Here is a 24,967-nt window from a genome sequence, read left to right as displayed (position 1 = left end):
GGAGGAGGCAAAGACACCCCAGCCAAAGGCTTAAATTCCTCCCCACTTCCCTCATCCCCCAATCATTCTTTGCCTTTGTCACAGGAGGATGGCAGAGAAGTGCCAGAGTTTCGGAGTAGTCTCTTATGGAGGGTAGTAATCTTCGCATAGGACCAGAGTTTTAAGTAGTCTTGTCAGCCTCTCAGTGAGAGCCTGGGCGAAAGTTAGAGTCCGGAGATGTAGGGAGAGTCTTTCTGCGAAACCATCCTGACTCATTAACAGCTCCACAAGCAATCAGCGTTGACGAGTTTCACTGCCTGCTTTCTACACTCAAGTCCATGTCAGGAGCGAGGCTACTAACTTGTCACACTTGAAGGGCCGTGTTCCTGTTCCACGGCGCAGATTCTGGTTAAAATGTTTCATTTTTTATTACTAATGATAACATAGAAGACAGGGTCACAGTGTGGCGCCTCTTTATCTTTACAGAATCAAGGGTTAATATTCCTGGAAAGGGGATTATTGAACAGGGGGGTTAAACATGATATTGTTTATGGTGTCATTGCTGCATTATGTGCAAGATGAGGCTCTGGCATTGTGTGGAACTTTCAGGTTATTTGCGGGAATCTTGTGCGGCCATTTTTGGTGCATTTTTCCCCAGTGCAGGGGCGGTCCTGCCAGGCACTCCATGTGACTGGGTTTGCCTATCTCTCCATCTCTGTTGATCTGTGGCGCAGGAGACGTAAACGGTTTCTGTGGTCCGGGTTCTAGGAGGTGGTGAGTGCCCCAGCCATTGGCAGTATAAAGGTGCCCTTTTTGTAAATTAGTTAGTCTGATCAAAAGTACACGCTTTGGAGGACTCTGACGCGTTAGAGGGCTCTCCCTCTTTAACAAAGTCTCATTCCTGTGTTTATTGTGAGGAGGTTCTGGTAGATCAGCCTGCTCAACTATGTTCTACATGCCTTGATAAAGTTACAACATCTAAATGTAAACAGATGTCTAGTATTACTGAGCCATCCATCTCTGAGCGTTCTTTGCCCGGTGAGGTGCGTTCCCTACATTCATCTCCGATTGCACATGCAGCGCCCCGGGGCCCAACCGTTACTCCTTCGGGAGAGATTCGTTGCCGTCAGACTTTGTGGACCAACTGGAATCAGCGGTTTCTAAGGTTATCCATGCCTTACCACGTGCTGCTAAGTGCAAGCTTAGGGTGTATCATGGCGGCCCGGCCCAGGGTTTGTCTATGCCGATGGAAGATCCAGAGGCTCTATACAATGACGAGGCCCACTCAGACTCTTCGGAGGAGGCCACTTCTGGGTCGAAGTCTGCGTCATCTAAACCTCCGACTGCGGAGGAGCCTGGTTATAGGTTTAGGATGGAGAATTTGCGCTTTCTGCTGCGGCAGGTGCTTGCTACTCTGGAGGTTCCGGAAGCTAAGATCCCGGAGGAACCTGCGATTCCTAAGCTTGACAAGGTATACGAGGACAGGTTAGTACCTCAGATTTTCCCGGTTCCCGTTAAGATGGCAAATATTATTAAGAATGAATGGGAGTGATTAGGTTCATCCTTTTCCCCTTCTTCTTCTTTTAAAAAACTGTTCCCCATTCCAGACTCTCAGCTTGCGTTGTGGGGGACCATCCCTAAGGTGGATGGGGCTATCTCTACGATCGCAAAGTGGACGACTATTCCCCTCGTGGATAGTTCGTTGTTTAAAGAGCCCATGGATAAAAAGCTAGAAAACACGTTGAGAAAGATGTTTCAGCACACAGGGTTTGTTTTTCAGCCAGTAGCGGCCGTTGCAGTGGTCACTGGAGCTGAGACATATTGGTGTGGATCCCTGTGTGAAATGGTCGAGAGGGAGACCCCCATTGATGAGATACAGGAGAAGATTAAGGCGCTGAGGGTCGCCAATTTTTTCATCTGTGATGCCAATATGCAAATTATTCACCTGAATGCTAAGGTGTCGGGTTTTTCTGTTTTAGCGCGCAGGGCTCTGTGGCTAAAATCTTGGTCTGCGGACATTATCTCTAAATCGAGGCTGTTGTCCCTGCCGTTTCAAGGAAAGATACTGTTCGGTCCAGGATTGGATTCGATCATATCCACGGTCACGGGAGGCAAGGGCGCTTTCCTACCACAGGATAAGAAGGCTAAGCCTAAGGGATCTACTTTTCGTCCCTTTCGTGCAGACAAGGCCCAGCGCCAGCAACCCACCGTGAAAGCAGACCAGTCCAAGGGATCTTGGAAGCCGGCTCAATCTTGGAACAAGTCTAAGCAGAGCAAGAAGCCCGCCGAGACGAAATCGGCATGAAGGGGCGGCCCCAGACCGGTCTCCGGATCACGTAGGGGGCAGATTATCTCTATTTTCAAACGCATGGTTGCAAGACATTCAGGACCTTTGGGTTCTAGAAGTTGTCTCCCAGGGTTACAGGATAGGGTTCAGATCCCATCCGCCCGAGGGCAGATTACTCCTGTCAAACCTGTCTTCAAGACCAGAGAAGAGAGAGGCCTTTCTAGAGTGTGTGAGGGATCTCGCCTCTCTCGGGGTTATTGTAGCAGTACCCCTAGCAGAAAGGGGTTTAGGGTACTATTCCAACCTTTTTGTGGTTCCAAAGAAGAAGAGCACGTTCCGCCTGATCCTGGAACTAAAGTGTATTCCATCGTTCAAAATGGAAATGATCAGATCTATTCTGCCCCTAGTTCAAGAGGGACAGTTCATGACAACTGTAGACTTGAAGGACGCTTACCTTCATTTGACAATTCACAGGGACCACTTCAAGTTCCTAAGATTTGCATTTCTGGACCAAGGCTTCTAGTTTGTGGCCCTTTCATTTGGTCTGGCGACGGCCCCAAGAGTCTTCACAAAGGTTCTGGGGGTGCTGCTTGCATCCAGGGGCATTGCGGTGGCTCCGTACCTGGATGACATCCTGGTTCAGGCGCCATCGCTCAGCTTGGCAGAGGATCATTCGAGGACTCTTCTTCTTTTGCTCCAATCTCACAGTTGGAAGATCAACTCAGGAAAGAGTTCCCTGGTTTCCAGCAACAGGGTGGAGTTCCTGGGCACGATAATAGACTCTATGTCCATGAAGATATTTCTCACAGACCAGCGACGCAGGAAGCTTGCGTCCACCTGTCTTGCCCTTCAGTCCTCCTCAAACCCATCGGTGGCTCAATGTATGGAGGTGATAGGTCTCATGGTTTCAAGCATAGATGTCATCTCATTCGCCAGGTTCCATCTCAGACGACCTCTTCAATTGGGCATGTTGAGACAGTGGAACGGCGATCATTCAGATCTATCACAGCTGATATCCATGGATGCTCGGACTCGGAACTTCCTCTCTTGGTGGATTTGTCCGGGAGATTGTGACCACAGACGCCAGTCTGACGGGATGGGGAGCTGTTTTGGGTGCCAGGATGGCACAATGAAAGTGGTCCAGGGAGGAGTCTCTCCTTCTGATCAACATCCTAGAACTACGAGCAATTTACAATGCTCTGAAGGCATGGCCTTCTCTGGGGTCTGTCAGTTTCATCAGATTCCAGACAGACAACATTACCTTGGTGGCCTACATCAACTATCAGGGGGTATGAGGAGCTTCCTCGCGATGAGGAAGGTGTCTCGGATTCTGGAGTGGGCGGAGTCCCGCGACTGCTCGCTTTCAGCGATTCACATTACAGGTGTGGACAACTGGGAAGCGGACTTTCTCAGCAGACAATCCTTCCATCCGGGGGAATGGTCCCTTCACCCTGAGGTGTTTGTGGAGATTTGTCTCAGATGGGGAACGCCGGAGATAGATCTCATGGCGTCCAGACTCAGACTCATAATTGCAAGCTACCTCGATACGGGTCGAGGTCCAGGGATCCCCAGGCAGTGCTGATAGATGCCTTAGCGGTTCCTTGGGGATTCAGCCTAGCTTACTTTTTTCCACTGTTACCACTTCTACCTCATGTAGTGGCATGCATCAAACAGGAGCGAGCCTCTGCCATTCTGATTGCTCCTTCATTGCCGCAGAGGACGTGGTTTGCGGATCTGGTGGGGATGTCATCCTTTCTGCTGTGGAGGTTACCCTGTCACAGGGCCCCTTTCAACATCGAAATCTAGATTCTCTGAGACTGACTGCGTGGAGATTGAACGCCTAGTCTTAGCCAAGAGAGGCTTTTCTGAAAGTGTGATTGATACTCTAATTCAGGCAAGGAAACCAGTCACTCGTCACATCTACCATAAGGTGTGGAGGACTTACTTGTCCTGGTGTGAGACGCATGGATATCCTTGGCATAAGGTGAAGGTAGCCAGGATTCTGTCCTTTCTCCATGATGGTTTGGAGAAAGGTCTTGCCGCTAGTTCCTTAAAGGGACAGATTTCGGCTTTATCAGTCTTGTTGCATAGGAGACCTACTGAGCTCCCTGACATCCAATCTTTTGTTCAGGCTCTGTCTAGAATCAGGCCTGTCTTTAGACAGTCGGCTCCTCCTTGGAGCTTAAACTTAGTTCTTAAGGTTTTGCATAGGGTTCCGTTTGAACCCATGCATTCCATAGACATTAAGATTCTGTCCTGGAAGGTTCTCTTCCTGTTGGCTATTGCATCGGCATGCAGAGCATCTGAACTAGCTGCCTTGCAAAGTGATCCTCCTTATCTGGTGTTTCATGTGGATAAGGCTGTACTTCGCACTGGGTTGGGGTTTCTCCCCAAGGTGGTGTCTAGCCGTAACATCAATTAGGAAATAGTTGTTCCTTCTTTGTGTCCTAACCCTTCTTCTTTAAAGGTGAGGTTACTTCATAACCTGGATGTGGTTTGCGCATTGAAGTTTTATCTACAAAGGATTTCAGACAGTCTACATCTCATTTTGTGGTGTATTGTGGGAGGCGCAAGGGGTAGAGGTCCTCTGCTACTTCTTTGTCTTTTTGGTTGAGGAGCTTGATTCGCTTGGTTTATGAGACAGCGGGACATAAGCCTCCTTAGAGGAGCACGGCTCATTCAACTAGAGCTGTGGCTTCGTCTTGGGCCTTCAAGAATGAGGCCTCTATGGAGCAGAGTTGTAAGGCGGCTACCTGGTCCTCCTTACATTCTTTTACAAAGTTTTACAAATTTGACGTTTTTGCTTCTGCGGAAGCTGTTTTTGGGAGAAAGGTTTTGCAGGCTGTGGTGCCCTCAGAATAGGGTCCGCCTTTTACCCTCCCGGTTTCATTCAGTGTCCTCTAGAGCTTGGGTATATGTTCCCAATAGTAATAAATAAAGCTGTGGACTCTCTTCCCCTTTAGATGGAAAACATAAATTATACTTACCAGATAATTTCATTTCCATCAAGGGGCTGGAGAGTTCACGGCTCCCACCCGTATCTCCGATGGGCGGACCTAAATTTATTCATCTTCAGGCACCATTTATACCCTGATATTTCTCCTACTGTTCCTGGTTCCCTTGGCAGAATGACTGGGGGATGAGGGAAGTGGGGGGGAGGTATTTAAGCCTTTGGCTGGAGTGTCTTTGCCTCTTCCTAGTGGTCAAGTTCTTAATTCCCAATAGTAATGAATGAAGCTGTGGACTCTTCTCCCCTCAATGGAAATGAAATTATTAGGTAAGCATAATTTATGTTTTTTTTATTTTTAGTAAAATTAGCTTGGGGGTTTGGATTTTTTTTAAACATAGACTGCCCTCTTGGCAGGCTTATCGTTTAGTGTATTATATATATATGTATTATATATATATATATATATATATATATATATATATATATATATATATATATATATGTCAAAGAAATTAGGCAGACACTCAGGAATCAATTTGAATAAAAGTTTCTTTACTATAGGCAGCAGCACATACAGAGCAACGTTTCGGGGTAAGTTACCCCCTCCTCAGGCTCAATACAAACAAATGCCAAATGTACATCTTATATAGCCAAATAGACCCACCCCCAATTAACAATTGTCAATTATGACATCATCAAAAGAAAAAAATACAAAGAAAATACACACCTTTTTTATAACATTCAATTAATAACACTATACAGCCAATCTCATATAATCTGATATTAAAGCATGACAAATCACCACTTCTCATGCCTCACTCTCTGTTAATACCTTAAACATATATCATACACATTTCATATATTTGAGATATTTATTGTTATGTTATTAATATTACTTTATTATTTTTTGTTTTTTTATTATTTCTTTATTATTGTTATTTATTATCCTTTCTCTAACCTAAAGAGTATTAAAACAGACCTGCCAAATGATATTCTCTATTAAGCCCCCTAGGATGTAATGTGCTAAGTCTATGTATCCACATAGCTTCCTTTTTTAGCAACATCCTTTCCCTGTCAAAGCCAATAGAACCTTTTGAAACCGAGTCAAGTATCATAAATCTCAACTGATTCACCTGGTGTCCCCTCTCAAAAAAATGAAAGGGGACTGGAAGGTGTCTCATTTTGGAGTTCCTAATAGTAGACTTATGTTGGGTGAGTCGCTCCTTGACACTCTGTGTCGTCTCACCGACATATAATAGTCCACACGGACACTTAAGAGCATACACCACATAAGATGATTTACAAGTGAAATGGCCTTTAATATGAAAGATTTTTCCTGAATGGGGATGACTTATAGTATTACCCTTAATAATGCTGTTACAATGAGAGCAGTTAAGGCAGGGAAAAGTCCCATTTTCAATAGGTCGAAAAACCCTTTGTACATTTTTCATGGATTTTACCTTAGCCCTAACTAATTGCTTACCAATAGAATTACCCTTTCTAAAAGAAGAAAAAGGTGGTAATTTAAACTCCCTAATTTCAGGCATAGAATCCCTTAATATGAACCAATTTTTACAAATCACTCTATGTAATTTGACACTCATATTGCTAAAATTAGAAACAAAGGCCAATTTCTTAGACTCATCTCCATTTTGCTTAGGTTGAAGATTGATAGACTCTAATTCCCCACAAGAATAACCTCTTTCTTGAAACCTCATACGCATCTCATCTAAGCGCAATGAACAGGTTAAGGGGTCTGAGACTATCCTCTTCACTCTAAGCAATTGAGATTTTGGTACACTCTTGAAAACTCTTGGCGGATGATGGCTTTGACGGGACAATAAGGTATTCTTGTCAGTAGGCTTTCTAAAAATGTCTGTCTCAAAATGGTTGCCAGCACGCATGACAACAGTGTCTAGGAAAGCCACACTCTCAGTATGATAATTAGCAGTAAATTTTACTGCTGGCACCTTATTTTCTATTCTTAAACGGAGTGCCTCAATGGATTCAATGTCGCCCTGCCAAATGATAAACAGATCATCTATATAGCCCCACCAAGCCAAACATTTATGAAATTCCGGATCAATATATATCACTTGTTCCTCCAATTGATCCATATAGAGGCAGGCGTAGGCAGGAGCAACATTTGAACCCATTGAGGTACCCCGTAACTGCAGAAAAAATCTGTAATCAAAAGAAAAATAATTGTGGGTTAACACTAGTTCTAATAACTCCATAAAGAAGTTGATTTGTCTATCAGAATACTTGGCTGACCGCATCAGAGAAGACCAGACACTGTTCAAACCATCAGCATGGGGGATTATAGTATATAGACTACTTACATCCCAAGTAGCCAAAATGATATCCTCTGGAAGGTCAGCCAAACTTCTGATTTTACTTAGAAAATCACTAGTGTCTTTCAAAAAAGATCGTCCCTGTCTTGCTAGAGGTGTAAGAACCTTTTCCAAAAATTTAGCAATTGGACTGAACAAGGAGTCAATGGAGGCCACTATGGGCCTACCCGGTGGATCATAAAGATCCTTATGTATTTTAGGTAATACATAGAAATTAGGGGTTTTAGGATTCTGGTTAAACAAATATTCAAACATTTTTTCACTGATTATTTCATCATCAACAGCAGTTTTAAGTATCTCCCTAACTCTATATAGTATAAGAAAAAAAGAATAAACAAAATTGTACCCTAGCCAGGAACCTCCCATCTACTGAGATATCTCATATAATAATATAAGTGCACTGTAAATATTATCAAGGTGTAAAAGGTCCATGCTAATGGGCGAATGCTAGAATAATTGTCATGCAATTCCTAATTAATAAAAGGCTATTTAATTCCCATTCAGAAGTACTTCCAACGATCTATAGAGCAGTGTAGAATAGTTGATCCAAAGTGCATTCATTAAGTCATTATATAGCAGAACAGGTTGCAAGCGTAGCTTATAATAACATGCAAAAAGCTTCCAGCAATATTATGCAATCCGGTTGCGCCTTGCGGAAGCCACAGTAAAACTCCCTGAGCGGCAAAACGCGTGTAGCGTTGTGACACATGACTCGGATGGGCCTTCCAAGTATACTTTATGCAGCTGGTGGCATCATATAGTGAGATTGAATCCAGATTTCTTTTTTTCTTTTTATGATTTTAAGTTGGTATTGTATAGTTAATTGTCATATGATGAAAAAAGAGAATAAGGGATATATAATAGTAGCCCTTATAAAAAGAAGGGACATAGCACACATTTCAAAATGAATTAATGGCTTTATTACAACCTACAAATTCTAAAAGTGGTACCCCGTTAAAACAATATAGACTTTAAGATTAATACAGCAGAAGAAAAATAACATGGACCTCCTCACTTATACCAATTAAAAAATCCTAGCCATATGGCTCATGTAGGCACATATAGAATTATCATGCAAATTATTTTATCCCAAAAGAGCCGTCTATACGACGGTAGCATTAGCTGCACTCAAGGTCTCACATAAGCATTCTACTGAGAGTTCATATATCCTATATATTAATGTGGCATATTTCCTGTAAACAAAGATCAGTATCACAGTCTCAAAAGGAATTATATAGCAAGCGACCGCTGCTCCCTCTGCATTCAAGGTCTAAACTCACGTTATCCTGGATATCCGTATGTGGAGCTCCACTTTTCCTTTGTGCAAATCACTCTCATATTGCTGCAAGTAAGTCTGCACACAGCGTGGTCCGTTTCCTTGTAACCACCGCTTCAATGATGTTAGGGCTTTTAGACCAATCCAAAACGCAGACTCTCCGTGACTTGTACAGAAGGTTCACTCCTTAATATCTTTCAGAGCTAATAGCTGATGACAAATCTGGCTAGCTTTGCCCAGTTTACCATTCATAGAAACTTTTATCGCTGTGAAAAAGTCCCACTCTAAGATTTCATACCTGTCAGGCATCTCCAATGTGGCTTACAATCCTAGTTTTCCTTCAAACATCTGTAAGCATATTTATGCCTTGCAGATTGAGCGAATTTTGCTGTCACGCTTTTCAAAAGCGTAACAAACCATCAAATGTCCACACTGTGTTTACCAGCAATGTTCACATAAACTCACAGCAATAAACAGTTACTTTCATGCCATCCATATTATAGTGTCCATATTTTGGCAGAGTCCATACCATAACGTAGCATAAAAACAAAACATCGGTTCATCACACGTGCCAATGTACGTTTCACCGTAAGACCAATGTGTGTGCAAGGGCTTTCTCAGGGCTCCATACTCTTGCAGTACCTATTTATAGCACCTGATACTTCATCACAGCTGATTACAAAGTATTTAACTCTAATATGTATTCATTACTTAATCAAAAGAGCTTAAACAAAGTTTAAATTAATATACTGGCGTTCAACTTTGTCTTGACCCTGTAGTTTCACTAATATTGCGATGTGTTAGTGAATCCTTAAAGGGTCAGTCTACTCCAGAATTGTTATTGTTAGAAAGATAGATAATCATTTTATTACCCATTCCCCAGTTTTGCATAACCAACACTGTTATTTATATTAATACACTTTTTACCTCTTTGATTTACTTGTATCTAAGCCTCTGCAGACTGCCCCCTTATCTCAGATATACATGTTAGCCAATCAGTGCTGACTCCACAGGAGTAAGCACAATGTTATCTATATGACACACATGGGCTAGCAGTGTCTAAGGGCTCGATGATTGAAAGCTCTCTGGGCTGGCGAGATTATTAAAGAATGCTCGCCAGTCCATCTATTTCCCTGGTGGAATTATCTAAAGCCACTTCTTACCCTGAAAACAGTGTGTCTCGCTAAGAGGCGTATACTGCTTTTTCATATGAAAATGCACACTTAAATTTGTATTTTAAACATTATACAAAACAAATATTTGAACCAATCACACAAAAATAAGCAGGAAAAATTGTATTGTTAAGGTGCATCAAAAATTGTAACAAAATTCTTCACTAAAAATCGTATTTTAACAAAAACGTAAAATTTGTATGTAATTTACACAGGAATAAATCGTATTAAATATGCACAGCATAAATCATAATTTTAGTACACTGGATGTGCAAAAATCACACAGAAATTTGTACTTATAAATACAAAGTGTAATTGTTGTTTTTTCGTAAAATGGGCTGAACATGGGCGTATATGAAATGTCTCTCTAATCCCAGCATAATTCTATAAAGATGTTCGCACTGCAGATCTCAGTTTATCGCCAACTAAAAGGTGGCAAGCTTTTCTCAGAACATTCAAAATACTTATAAAACCCTAGAAAAACAAATATATACGAAATGTAAGATGCTCTATGCAGAAAGCAGCATAATGTGAGTTATATTGGCTGCAGGATTTTAATTTGAAAGTGCTCCCCCTGCTCCCTGTTAACTTCGCTCTAAGGAGCAAGTGTCCCTATCCAGCAAGCTTCAATACTTTTAATAGGAGCCATCTCGCCACTCACAGGGACTGACCCTTTTTTACAATCATTCCACCGGGGCAGCCCTGTGAGAGTCGGCGAGAAAAAGTACCTTTGAGCAGGCGAAGTTTATATCATTGAGCCCTAACTGTCAAAATGCACTGAGATAAGAGGCAGTTCAACAGCTTAGACATTAGCATATGAGCCTACCTAGGTTTAGCTTTCCACAAAGAATACCAAGAGAGCAAAGCTAAATTTTATGATAAAAGTAAATTGAAAAGTTGTTTAAAATTGCATGCCCTATCTGAATCATGAAAATGTAATTATGACTAGACTGTCCCTTTAAACTCTGCCTCCCACAACTCATCAGACATAAGCTCTGCCTCCCACAACTCAGACAAGTTAGCTTCACTATGAGGCAATTTTGTATTACATTTTATTCTCAATAAATTGTTATTTTTTGTACACGTTTTAGGATAGAGCACTTACGCTTTCTGTTAAAAGAAGTGTTGGCTACTTTAAAGGTTCCGGAACCTAAATTACCAGAGGAACGTTCTATTCCTAAAATTGATAAGGTTTATGAGGACATGGTGGTGCCATAGACTTTCCCGGTTTGGGTAAAGATGGCAAATATTATTTAGAATGGGAAAGACTTGGATTCTCTTTTTCCCCTTCTTCCTTTAAGAAATAGTTTCCGGTCCCTGACTCTCAATTGGAGTTGTGGGGGTCGGTACCTAAGGTGGATGGAGCTATCTCCACGCTTGCTAAGCGCATCACTATTCCGCTTGAGGATAGTTAGTGTTTAAGGAGCCCATGGATAAGAAACTAGAAACTCTGTTAAGAAGGATGTTTCAGCACACAGGGTATTTATTTCAACCTGCAGCGGCGGTTGCTGCAGTGGCTGGAGCCGCTACCTATTGGTGTGATTCTCTGTCGGAGATGATCAAGGTGGAAACTCCCCTTCGAGGAAATCCAGGAAAGAATTAGGGCCTTAAGGGTAGCTAATTCATTTATCTGTGATGCAAACATGCAGATTATTCGCTTGAATGCTAAGACATCAGATTTTTCTGTTCTAGCCCGTAGGGCTCTGTGACTGAAGTCTTGGTCTGCTGACATGACTTCAAAATCTAGATCGCTTTCCCTTCCATTTAAGGGGAAGATCATTTTTGGCCTGGACTCTATCATATCCACGGTCACAGGGGCTAGGGTGCCTTTCTACCGCAGGATAAGAAGAATAAACCTAAAGGACAGGGTCCTAATTTTCGTCCCTTTCGTTCTAATAAATCCCAACAGCAGCCCTCCGCGAAGCCTGATCAATCCAAGGGAATTTGGAAACCATCTCAATCTTGGAATAAATCCAAGCAGAACAAGAAGTCCACCGAGACAAAATCGGCATGAAGGGGCGGCCCCTGATCAGTCACAGGATCGTGTTGGGGCAGACTATCTCTTTTTGTGGAGGCTTGGCTGGGAGACATGCAAGACCCTTGGGTTCTGGAGGTCATTGCTCAGGGTTACAGGATAGGTTTCAAATCTCATCCGCCCAGGGGCAGATTCCTCTTATCAAACCTATCTATAAGACTGGAAAAACTAGATGCTTTTCTAGGGTGCGTGGGGGATCTCTCCTCACTAGGAGTCATTGTTCCAGTACCTCTAGCAGAGAGAGGTCTGGGGTACTACTCAAACCTTTTTGTGGTCCCAAAGAAGGAGGGTACGTTTCGCCCGATTCTAGACCTAAAGTGCTTAAACAAGTTTCTGTCGGTCCCATCGTTCAAGATGGAGACGATAAGGTCTATTCTGCCTTTAGTTCAAGAGGGACAGTTCATGACTACGATAGACTTGAAGGATGCTTATCTTCATGTGCCAATACACAAGGATCACTTCAAGTTCTTAAGATTCGCTTTTCTGGACTAGCACTTCCAGTTTGCGCCTCTTCCTTTTGGTCTGGCTACTGCTCCGAGAGTCTAGGGGCTCTTCTCGCGGTGGCGAGATCCAGAGGTATTGCAGTAGTGCCTTATTTGGATGACATCCTGGTCCAGGCTCCGTCCTGCCAGCTGGCAGGAGGACCATTCATTAGCTCTTCTTCGATCTCATGGATGGAAAATAAACGTAGGAAAGAGTTCTCTGGTTCCCAGTACCAGAGTGAAATTCCTGGGCACGATAATAGATTCCATATCCATGAAGATATTCCTTACAGACCAGAGACGTTGCAAAATTACTTCCAATTGTCTTGCCTTCCAGATCTCCTTAAGGCCATCTCTGGCCTGGTGTATGGAGGTAATTGGGCTCATGGTATCCAGCATAGATGTGATTCCATTCGCAAGGTTACATCTCAGGAATCTTCAGTTGTGCATGCTGAGGCAATGGAACGGCGATGTCATGTTCCGGTGTATATGCGCTCAGGACACAGACCCTTGGGGCAGTGGTAGGGAATTGGAGACACGGACTCCTGACCCGTGGAAGAGTATCCTGGACGTGGATAGATGATATTCTGTGATTCATAGTTGCAAGAAGTTATTGTAGAATTCAGGGAAAGTGAAGCATATGTATACAATATATTCTGGCTTCAATGGAAACATAAATTGATACTGTGACTTATAGTTAATAGGAGTAGCTGTAGGATTCATGAGTGAAAAATATAGCAATGTAAGATGTTCAGGCTTCAGAGTAAACTGGTAGAAGGTTGTGACTCATAGATGCAAAGAGTTGCTGCAGATTTACAGTACCTAATATTATTTAGAGCTGTATGTCAGAGGAATAAGCAGAGCAGCACAGGTGATAGACACATTGCATTAAATACGGTTTGTGCATATATTGGAGAATCACAGGAAAGCTGTTTAACTGAACACATAGATGCAGAGTTCTGAATATATTAATATATTTGCAGGAGGATATTTCAGCTATGACAACTTGTAGCAGTGAATAGTTAAAAAAGTTCTGAGTATGATGCTGTTGTAGCAATTAGAGAGTGAAAATAACTAGGGCTGCACGATTAATCGCATATGCGATTTAAAACCACGATTAATCGCCACGATTTTAAAACCGCGAGGAGTCGCAATTTTTTCCTACATAAAAAATTCCTTTAGAAGTGGCTGTAATGCATTCATTTATTTGTGATTTCTTGCAAACCAGCTCCATCTAGTGGTTGCTTTTAGCACACATTTGTAAAATGGCTCTTTTACTTTTACTTTCTGTTCTGAGAAACAGCCGATCAATCTAGAAATCTAAAAGCAGAGCCCATGCAGGAATGAAGAGCAGAGAAAGCCATTTACTTATATTTCTCCCTAGGGACGTCTGCAGTCTGAAACTTAGGGTATGTAAACATTATGGAACCTCCCACACAATCTCCTGCGCTCTGAGAAACGGCTTAAATACATAGCAGATGCAGTTAACCCCACGGCTCACAAAAAGGCTAAAACTGCAGTCCCCTCTGCTATTAGCTGCTGGGTATATGCCTGTAATGGATTCCTGGATAGGAGCAGGGCTCATTTTCAGTCAAATTAAAATGTTTAAAAAAGAAGAAGAAAAAAATATAATATAATATATATATATATATATATATATATATATATATATATATATATATATATATATATATATATACATAATTACATATACATATATATATATATATATATATATATATATATATATATATATATATATATATATATATATATGTGTGTGTGTGTGTGTTTGTGGCTTACACTGCTTCATTTGTTAATCATACCACTGTCCAAGAAAGCATGACAATGTTGTGTGTCATAAGACCTATTAACTGGCTAGTGGCTACTATTTAATCACATCACAGGCAGCAAATTTTATTTGAACTATTTTGTGGTTTGTATTTTTATGCTCCAAGAGTGTATTGGACATTGAGAAACATGTACATTAAGATTCTGTAGTGTTAAATAAACTTTATAATGCAAAATGAAGGTGTTATAGTCATTTATAAGAAAATCGCGATTAAATCGCTATCGCAATTTTTTTATTTTTTTTTTGCCCATATCGCCCAGCCCTAATTATAACCAAATGCATACTTGAAATTTAGAATAAGTTCAGAGTTTGCTAAGTAGCAGTGTCCAGGAACAAAGTGGGAATTATATGGATACTTGCGATTATTTGATTTTTTGCTTAGCTAAGAGGAAAGGCTGTAGTTTGAATATGCTGGTAAAATCCATACTGGAACAGTCACAGACCTCTGTTGTTTTGGAACAAAACTTGAAAGCTAATGTAATGCACATTAGGCCTGAGAAGATTTAAAAAGAGGCTGAGAGAATCAGGTGCATGAATGATTAATTAATTTGGCAGGTAAGTTGAATGCAGATACTCCCCAAACATTATGATTGTCAGTAGCAGGAAAGGCAGTCTTAAAGGGACATTGATATCAGGCAGGCATATGCTACAAAATGATCTTTTGTTTCTAGCACAGGGTTTACAGACATTGAGGCAGCATGAGAGGGATATAAGGAATCAGCAGTTGAAAGCAGTGTTTGTAATTGTAGAGTTTGAGAAGAGAAACCATTAAGTGCTTCAAAAACATACTGATGGCAGCTAGAGACAACATCCAGCTTGGTGTGGAGAGTATCATGTGGAAAGAGAGGATCTGGCACAACATAAACTGAAACAGGAGATTCAGGCTGAGTTTCCTCTTTACACTTCTGAGTTTCTGTATGTAGAAAGATTTTCTTTTTCTTCTTTTTTTTTAGAGAGCTTAGATAACTGATATTTCTTCCCAATATGAGTCTTCTTAGGATGGTGCCAGTATGGCCTGGAGTACCTTATATCAGTTTGAGAACAGAAATCCTCTTCATCACTGGATGCATAATTCTGAAATAAAAAATCATCATAGTTCTTGAGGGGCCATTACTACAAACAGCAGTCTGTAAACCATCTTCTTCCAGCTCTGAATCTGTCAAATCTACAGAATCCCTGGGAATATCAGAAATAGGAAGATCAGTATTTCCATGAGAGGTTTCATGATGGGAGCTGTTTGCAGCATCTATATTGTAAATATAGCATCCCAGGCTGTCATTATAGCCAATAGGTTTAGGTTTTGTCTGATTTTGTGGCAAATTAAAGTTGCACTCATACCATTCTAATGCCAGTTCAGCTGGATCTGTGAAGTCATCCTCCTCATTGACATATTCAGACACAGAGTCAGTATCACCAGGATGGGAATCACAGACAGGAGGAGTAGATGGTATTCTGGAACAGTAGGCCTGTCTCTTTAAATCTTTAAAGATTTGATTTTTTTTTCTGCTGAATCTATGAATACATTCTCTTAATTTTCATAGTCAGATTCAGAATCAGTTTCAACAAAATGGAAATCACGAACATGAGGAGTAGAGGATACTCTAGAATGGGAGTACTGTGTCTTTAAATTTTTAAAAGTTTGAAAATCTTCTGTTTTTCCTTTAGGGATAGCTTGGGTGTGAGATAGCTTGTAATTTTTTTATTTTTCTTCCCTGGTCAGTGCATCAACTATTACTGTGGAGTCCTTTTTTTATGCATTAGCTTTCTGACATGTTACGGTGTATATGCGCTCGGGACACAGAGGTAGGGAATTGGAGACACTGACCCCTGACCTGGGGAAGAATATCCTGGACGTGGATAGATAATATTCTGTGATTCATAGTTGCAAGAAGTTATTGTAGAATTCATGGAGAGTGAAACATATGTATAGAATATATTCTGGCTTCAATGGAAACATAAATTGATACTGGGACTTATAGTTAATAGGAGTAGCTGCAGGATTCATGAGTGAAAAATATAGCAATGTAAGATGTTCAGGCTTCCGAGTAAACTAGTAGAAGGTTGTGACTCATAAATGCAAAGAGTTGCTGCAAGTTTACAATACATAATATTATTTAGAGCTGTATGTCAGAGGAATAAGCAGAGCAGTACAGGTGATAGACAATTTGCAAGTTTAAGGCATTAAATACTGTTTGTGTATATATTGGAGAATCACAGGAAAGCTGTTTAACTGAACACATAGATGCAGAGTTCTGAATTTATTAATATATTTGCAGGAGGATATTTCAGCTATGACAACTTGTAGCAGTGAATAGTTATAAAGTTCTGAGTATGATGCTGTTGTAGCAATTAGAGAGTGATTATAACCAAATGCATACTTGAAATGAAAAAGTTCAAAGTTTAAGTAGCAGTGTCCAGGAAACAAAATGGGAATTATATGGATACTTGCGATTAGATGATTTTTTGCTTAGCTAAGAGAAAAGGTTGTAATTTGAATATGCTGGTAAAATCCATCCTGGAATAGTCACAGACCTCTGTTGTTTTGGAACAAAACTTGAAAGCTAATGCAATGCACATTAGGCCTGAGAAGATTTAAAAAGAGGCTGAGGGAATCAGGTGTATGAATGATTCATTAATTTGGCAGGTAAGTTGAATGCAGATACTCCCCAAACATTATGATTGTCAGTAGCAGGAAAGTCAGTCTTAAAGGGACAGTGATATCAGGCAGGCATATGTTACAGGCGATCACTCGGATCTATCCCAACAGATTTCTCTGGACAACCGGTCGAGATAATCGCTCTCTTGGTGGCTCTGTCCAGATCACCTGTCCCAGGGGACATCCTTCTTGAGACCATCCTGGGAGATTGTGACTACGGACGCAAGTCTATCAGGATGGGGAGCTGTTTGGGGTGCCAGGAAGGCACAGGGCCGGTGGTCTCGAGAGGAATCTCTCCTCCCGATCAACATTTTGAAACTTCGAGCGATCTTCAACGCTCTGAAGGCTTGGCCTCTTCTGGGTTTGTCCCAGTTTATCAGATTACAATCGGACATCATTACCTCGGTGGCTTACATCAACCATCAGGGGGAAGGAGAAGCTCCCTAGCTATGAAGGAAGTATCTCGGATTCTGGAATGGGCAGAGGCCCACAACTACTCCCTGTCTGCGATCCACATTCCGGGTGTGGACAACTGGGAAGCGAACTTTCTCAGCAGACAATAGTTTCATCCGGGGGAATTGTCTCTCCATCCCAAAGTGTTTGTGGAGATTTGCAACAGATGGGGGGACGCCGGAGATAGATCTCATGGCGTCCATACTCAATACCAAGCTACCCAGATACGGGTCGTGGTCCAGGGATCCACAGGCAGAGCTGATAGATGCCTTAGCAGTGCCCTGGGGGTTCAAATTAGTCAACATTTTTCCACCATTGCCACTTCTACCTCGGTTAGTGGCCCGCATCAAGCAGGAGCAAGCCTCGACTATTCTAATGGCTCCATCTTGGCCGCAAAGGATGTGGTTTGCGGACCTGGTGGGGATGTCATCATCTTCTCCATGGAGTTTACATTGTCGCAGGGATCTGCTGGAACAGGGTAATTTTGTTGATCAAAATCTAGATTCTCTGAGGCTGACTGCGTGGAGATTGAACGCTTAGTCCTAGCCAAGAGAAGTTTTTATGAAAGAGTGGTTGATACTCTTATTCAAGTTAGAAAGCCGGTCACCCATCACATCTATCATAAGGTGTGGAGGACCTACTTATTCTGGTGTGAAGAAAGTGGATTCCCCTGGCATAAGATCAAAGTATCCAGGATTCTTTCCTTTCTCCAAGACAGTTTGGAGAAGGGATTGGCTGCTAGTTCCTTAAAGGGACAGATTTCAGCTCTGTGTTATTACACCGGAGGCTCGCTGAGCTTCCTGATATAAAGTTGTTTGTTCAGGCTCTGTCTAGAATCAAGCCTGTGTTTAGAAATTCCGCTCCTCCTTGGAGTTTAAATTTGGTTCTTAAGGTTTTGCAGAGGGCTCCGTTTGAGCCCATGCATTTGGTTAACATTAAATTACTGTCTGAGAAGGTTCTTTTTCTACTGGCTATGCCTTGCAATGTGAGCCTCCTTACCTAGTTTTTCATGCTGATAAGGCTGTTCTTCGTACTGGGTTGGGGTTTCTCCCTAAGGTTGTGTCTGATCATCAATCAGGAGATCGTGGTACCTTCCCTGTGTCCTAATCCTCCTTCTTTGAAGGAACGATTACTTCATAATTTGGATGTGGTTCGGGCTTTGAAATTCTATCTTCAGGCTACGACTTCGTCATTGTTGTCTTTTCTGGGAAGCGTAGAGGACAGAAGGCTTCTTCCACTTCCCTATCTTTTTGGTTGAGGAGCATTATCCGCTTAGCATATGAAACAGCAGGACATAAGCCTCCTCAGAGGATTATGGCTCATTCCACTAGAGTTGTAGCTTCTTCTTGGACCTTCAAGAATGAGGCCTCTATGGAGCAGATTTGTAGGGTGGCTACCTGGTCCTCCTTACATACTTTTTCAAAGTTTTACAAATTTGACATTTTTGCTTTGGCTGAAGCAGCTTTTGGGAGAAAGGTTTTGCAGGCTGTGGTGCCCTCAGAATAGGGTCCGCCTCTCTTTGTTCCCTCCTGTTTTCATTCAGTGTCCTGTAGAGCTTGGGTATATGTTTCCCACAAGTAAGGAATGAAGCTGTGGACTCTCTTCATATTAAGATCGAAAACATAAATTATGCTTACCAGATAATTTCCTTACCATCTGTATGGGGAGAGTCCACGGCCCCTGCCCATTTTCTCCATTGGGCGGACAAAATTTTTGTTCTTCTGGCACCATTTATACCCTGATATTTCTCCTACTGTTCCTTCTTCCCTGGGCAGAATGACTGGGGGATGAGGGGAGTGGGGGAGGTATTTAAGCCTTTGATTGGGGTGTCTTTGCCTCCTCCTGGTGGCCAGGTTCTGTATTCCCACAAGTAAGGAATGAAGCCGTGGACTCTCCTCATACAGATGGAAAGAAAATGATCTAGTAAGCATAATTTATGTTTTTTGATGGCTGCCACTCACTTTCTGTCTCATCTGGGACTGTGCCTTGTATTATTATTATTGTAGAAGGTGAAAGAAATGTATATAAACTGGGTGCTGTCAGAAGGCTGCATGTAACTAAGATGGCAGGGACCATGGGGGGGTTAGAGAGCTGTTTGGGGGATCCCTAAAATTAATTAATTAATTTAAATAAAAGCCCTCAAACTTCATACTGGTAGACTATCTACCAGTTCCTAAGATGGTACCTAAAATGGTAGTAAGGAGTGTGTGTGTGGGGGGAAGGGCTTTTTGGGAGGGATCAGGTAGGTGGGAGGGTAATACCTACACTACAATAGTATTACCCTTACCAGCTAGCTAATTAACCCCTTCAATGTCGGGAAATTCAGAAGTGCGATGTGCAGCTGCAATTAGCAGCCTTTTAATTACCAAAAAAAAAAATGGGAAAGCCATGCATATTTGCTATTTCTGAACAAAGAAGATCCCAAAGAAGCTTTTACAACCATTTATATTATGACTGTACAAGCGGTATGTAAAAAATTTCAGTGAGAAACCCAAAATTTGTGAAAAAGTTAATGATTTGTTTTGTTTATGGTCGCATTTGGCGACAAAATGGTGGCATGAAATATACCAAAATGGGCCTAACTCAATACCTTAGATTTTGTACTAAAAACGTTAGTTTTGTTTGGTAAGTAAAACAAAACAAGGCTATATTTATGTTTAAATGTAGTGATGGCAAAAATGCTAAAAATTCTCTGGTACTTTTGGGCAAGTTTTTCTCTGAAATTCCCGGTAGCAGCAAGTTAAACAACTTTCCAGTTTACTTCTATTATCAAATTTGCTTCATTCTCTTAGAATCCTTATTTGAACATCATTCCTTGGTAGGCGCAGGAACAGCAATGCACTACTGGTTGCTAGCTGCTGATTGGTGGCTGCACATACATGACCCTTGTCATTGGCTGACCCTATATTTTTAGATAGGTCCCATTAGTGCATTGATTCTTCTTCAACAAAGGGTAACAAGAGAATTAAGCAAATTTGATAATATAATTAATTTGGAAATGTGTTTAAAATTGTATGCTCTATCAGTGAATAAATTAGGGCAATTACACTTTATTATATTGTGGACACCAAAAGCACAGCAATTTTTTATGTATCATCATCCTTTAAAGGCGTAGGGATAAGAGAGATTTTGAAAATCAGGGGCATAAGCTCAGGAGCATACACAGGTCTGGAGCACTATATGGCAGCAGTTTTGCAAAAACGTTATCCATTTGCAAAATCACTAGATGGCAGCACTATTTCCTAGTGCTTCAGACACCTACCTAGGTATCTCTTCAACAAAGAATGCCATAGGAACAAAGCAAATTAGATAATATAACTAATTGGAAACTTTTGTAAAATGTTATGCTCTGCTTGAATCACAAAAGAACATTTTGGAGTTTCATATCCCAAAGGCAGCCTCCTATCTTCATGCATCCATTGTGGGGCTGATTAGCTACTTGCTAAATTCACATACATTCAATATTTTCTAGATCAGACTGAGATATGCAGGATTGTTACTCGTGTCACTCATTACAAACCTACATACTATATTACACAGGATTGTTACTCATGTCACTCATTACAAACCTACATACTATATTACACAGGATTGTTACGCATGTCACTCATTACAAACCTACATACTATATTACACAGGATATTTACTCATGTCACTCATTACAAACCTACATACTATATTACACAGGATATTTACTCATGTCACTCATTACAAACCTACATACTATATTACACAGGATTGTTACTCATGTCACTCATTACAAACCTACATACTATATTACACAGGATTGTTACTCATGTCACTCATTACAAACCTACATACTATATTACACAGGATTGTTACTCATGTCACTCATTACAAACCTACATACTATATTACACAGGATTGTTAGTCATGTCACTCATTACAAACCTACATACTATATTACACAGGATTGTTACTCATGTCACTCATTACAAACCTACATACTATATTACACAGGATTGTTACTCATGTCACTCATTACAAACCTACATACTATATTACACAGGATTGTTACTCGTGTCACTCATTACAAACCTACATACTATATTACACAGGATTGTTACGCATGTCACTCATTACAAACCTACATACTATATTACACAGGATATTTACTCATGTCACTCATTACAAACCTACATACTATATTACACAGGATATTTACTCATGTCACTCATTACAAACCTACATACTATATTACACAGGATTGTTACTCATGTCACTCATTACAAACCTACATACTATATTACACAGGATTGTTACTCATGTCACTCATTACAAACCTACATACTATATTACACAGGATTGTTAGTCATGTCACTCATTACAAACCTACATACTATATTACACAGGATTGTTACTCATGTCACTCATTACAAACCTACATACTATATTACACAGGATTGTTACTCATGTCACTCATTACAAACCTACATACTATATTACACAGGATTGTTACTCGTGTCACTCATTACAAACCTACATACTATATTACACAGGATTGTTACGCATGTCACTCATTACAAACCTACATACTATATTACACAGGATATTTACTCATGTCACTCATTACAAACCTACATACTATATTACACAGGATATTTACTCATGTCACTCATTACAAACCTACATACTATATTACACAGGATTGTTACTCATGTCACTCATTACAAACCTACATACTATATTACACATGATTGTTACTCATGTCACTCATTACAAACCTACATACTATATTACACAGGATATTTACTCATGTCACTCATTACAAACCTACATACTATATTACACAGGATATTTACTCATGTCACTCATTACAAACCTACATACTATATTACACAGGATATTTACTCATGTCACTCATTACAAACCTACATACTATATTACACAGGATTGTTACTCATGTCACTCATTACAAACCTACATACTATATTACACAGGATTGTTAGTCATGTCACTCATTACAAACCTACATACTATATTACACAGGATTGTTACTCATGTCACTCATTACAAACCTACATACTATATTACACAGGATATTTACTCATGTCACTCATTACAAACCTGCATACTATATTACACAGGATTGTTACTCATGTCACTCATTACAAACCTACATACTATATTACACAGGATTGTTACTCATGTCACTCATTACAAACCTACATACTATATTACACAGGATATTTACTCATGTCACTCATTACAAACCTACATACTATATTACACAGGATATTTACTCATGTCACTCATTACAAACCTACATACTATATTACACAGGATATTTACTCATGTCACTCATTACAAACCTACATACTATATTACACAGGATTGTTACTCATGTCACTCATTACAAACCTACATACTATATTACTCAGGATATTTACTCATGTCACTCATTACAAACCTACATACTATATTACACAGGATATTTAGTCATGTCACTCATTACCAACCTACATACTATATTACACAGGATTGTTACTCGTGTCACTCATTACAAACCTACATACTATATTACACAGGATTGTTACTCGTGTCACTCATTACAAACCTACATACTATATTACACAGGATTGTTACTCATGTCACTCATTACAAACCTACATACTATATAACACAGGATATTTACTCATGTCACTCATTACAAACCTACATACTATATTACACAGGATATTTACTCATGTCACTCATTACAAACCTACATACTATATTACACAGGATTGTTACTCATGTCACTCATTACAAACCTACATACTATATTACACAGGATATTTACTCATGTCACTCATTACAAACCTAAATACTATATTACACAGGATTGTTATGCATGTCACTCATTACAAACCTACATACTATATTACACAGGATTGTTACTCATGTCACTCATTACAAACCTACATACTATATTACACAGGATATTTAGTCATGTCACTCATTACCAACCTACATACTATATTACACAGGATTGTTACTCATGTCACTCATTACAAACCTACATACTATATTACACAGGATTGTTACTCATGTCAGTCATTACAAACCTACATACTATATTACACAGGATATTTACTCATGTCACTCATTACAAACCTACATACTATATTACACAGGATATTTACTCATGTCACTCATTACAAACATACATACTATATTACACAGGATATTTACTCATGTCACTCATTACAAACCTGCATACTATATTACACAGGATTGTTACTCATGTCACTCATTACAAACCTACATACTATATTACACAGGATTGTTACTCATGTCACTCATTACAAACCTACATACTATATTACACAGGATATTTACTCATGTCACTCATTACAAACCTACATACTATATTACACAGGATATTTACTCATGTCACTCATTACAAACCTACATACTATATTACACAGGATATTTACTCATGTCACTCATTACAAACCTACATACTATATTACACAGGATTGTTACTCATGTCACTCATTACAAACCTACATACTATATTACTCAGGATATTTACTCATGTTACTCATTACAAACCTACATACTATATTACACAGGATATTTAGTCATGTCACTCATTACCAACCTACATACTATATTACACAGGATTGTTACTCGTGTCACTCATTACAAACCTACATACTATATTACACAGGATTGTTACTCGTGTCACTCATTACAAACCTACATACTATATTACACAGGATTGTTACTCATGTCACTCATTAGAAACCTACATACTATATAACACAGGATATTTACTCATGTCACTCATTACAAACCTACATACTATATTACACAGGATATTTACTCATGTCACTCATTACAAACCTACATACTATATTACACAGGATTGTTACTCATGTCACTCATTACAAACCTACATACTATATTACACAGGATTGTTACTCATGTCACTCATTACAAACCTACATACTATATTACACAGGATATTTACTCATGTCACTCATTACAAACCTAAATACTATATTACACAGGATTGTTATGCATGTCACTCATTACAAACCTACATACTATATTACACAGGATTGTTACTCATGTCACTCATTACAAACCTACATACTATATTACACAGGATATTTAGTCATGTCACTCATTACCAACCTACATACTATATTACACAGGATTGTTACTCATGTCACTCATTACAAACCTACATACTATATTACACAGGATATTTACTCGTGTCACTCATTACAAACCTACATACTATATTACACAGGATATTTACTCGTGTCACTCATTACAAACCTACATACTATATTACACAGGATTGTTACTCGTGTCACTCATTACAAACCTACATACTATATTACACAGGATTGTTACTCGTGTCACTCATTACAAACCTACATACTATATTACACAGGATTGTTACTCGTGTCACTCATTACAAACCTACATACTATATTACACAGGATATTTACTC

General features: G+C 40.0%; 1 protein-coding gene across 2 annotated transcripts in view; it reads left to right on the top strand.

Moving 5' to 3' along the window:
• The window catches only part of LOC128663831 (motile sperm domain-containing protein 1), a 48,200-nt gene that overhangs the window by 9,394 nt on the left and 13,839 nt on the right, over positions 1-24,967 (top strand). The gene's annotated exons all lie outside the window — the stretch shown is intronic.

Source organism: Bombina bombina, chromosome 6, assembly GCF_027579735.1.
Source record: "Bombina bombina isolate aBomBom1 chromosome 6, aBomBom1.pri, whole genome shotgun sequence".
Lineage (NCBI taxonomy): Eukaryota > Metazoa > Chordata > Amphibia > Anura > Bombinatoridae > Bombina > Bombina bombina.
This window is presented reverse-complemented; position numbering and strand designations above follow the sequence as displayed.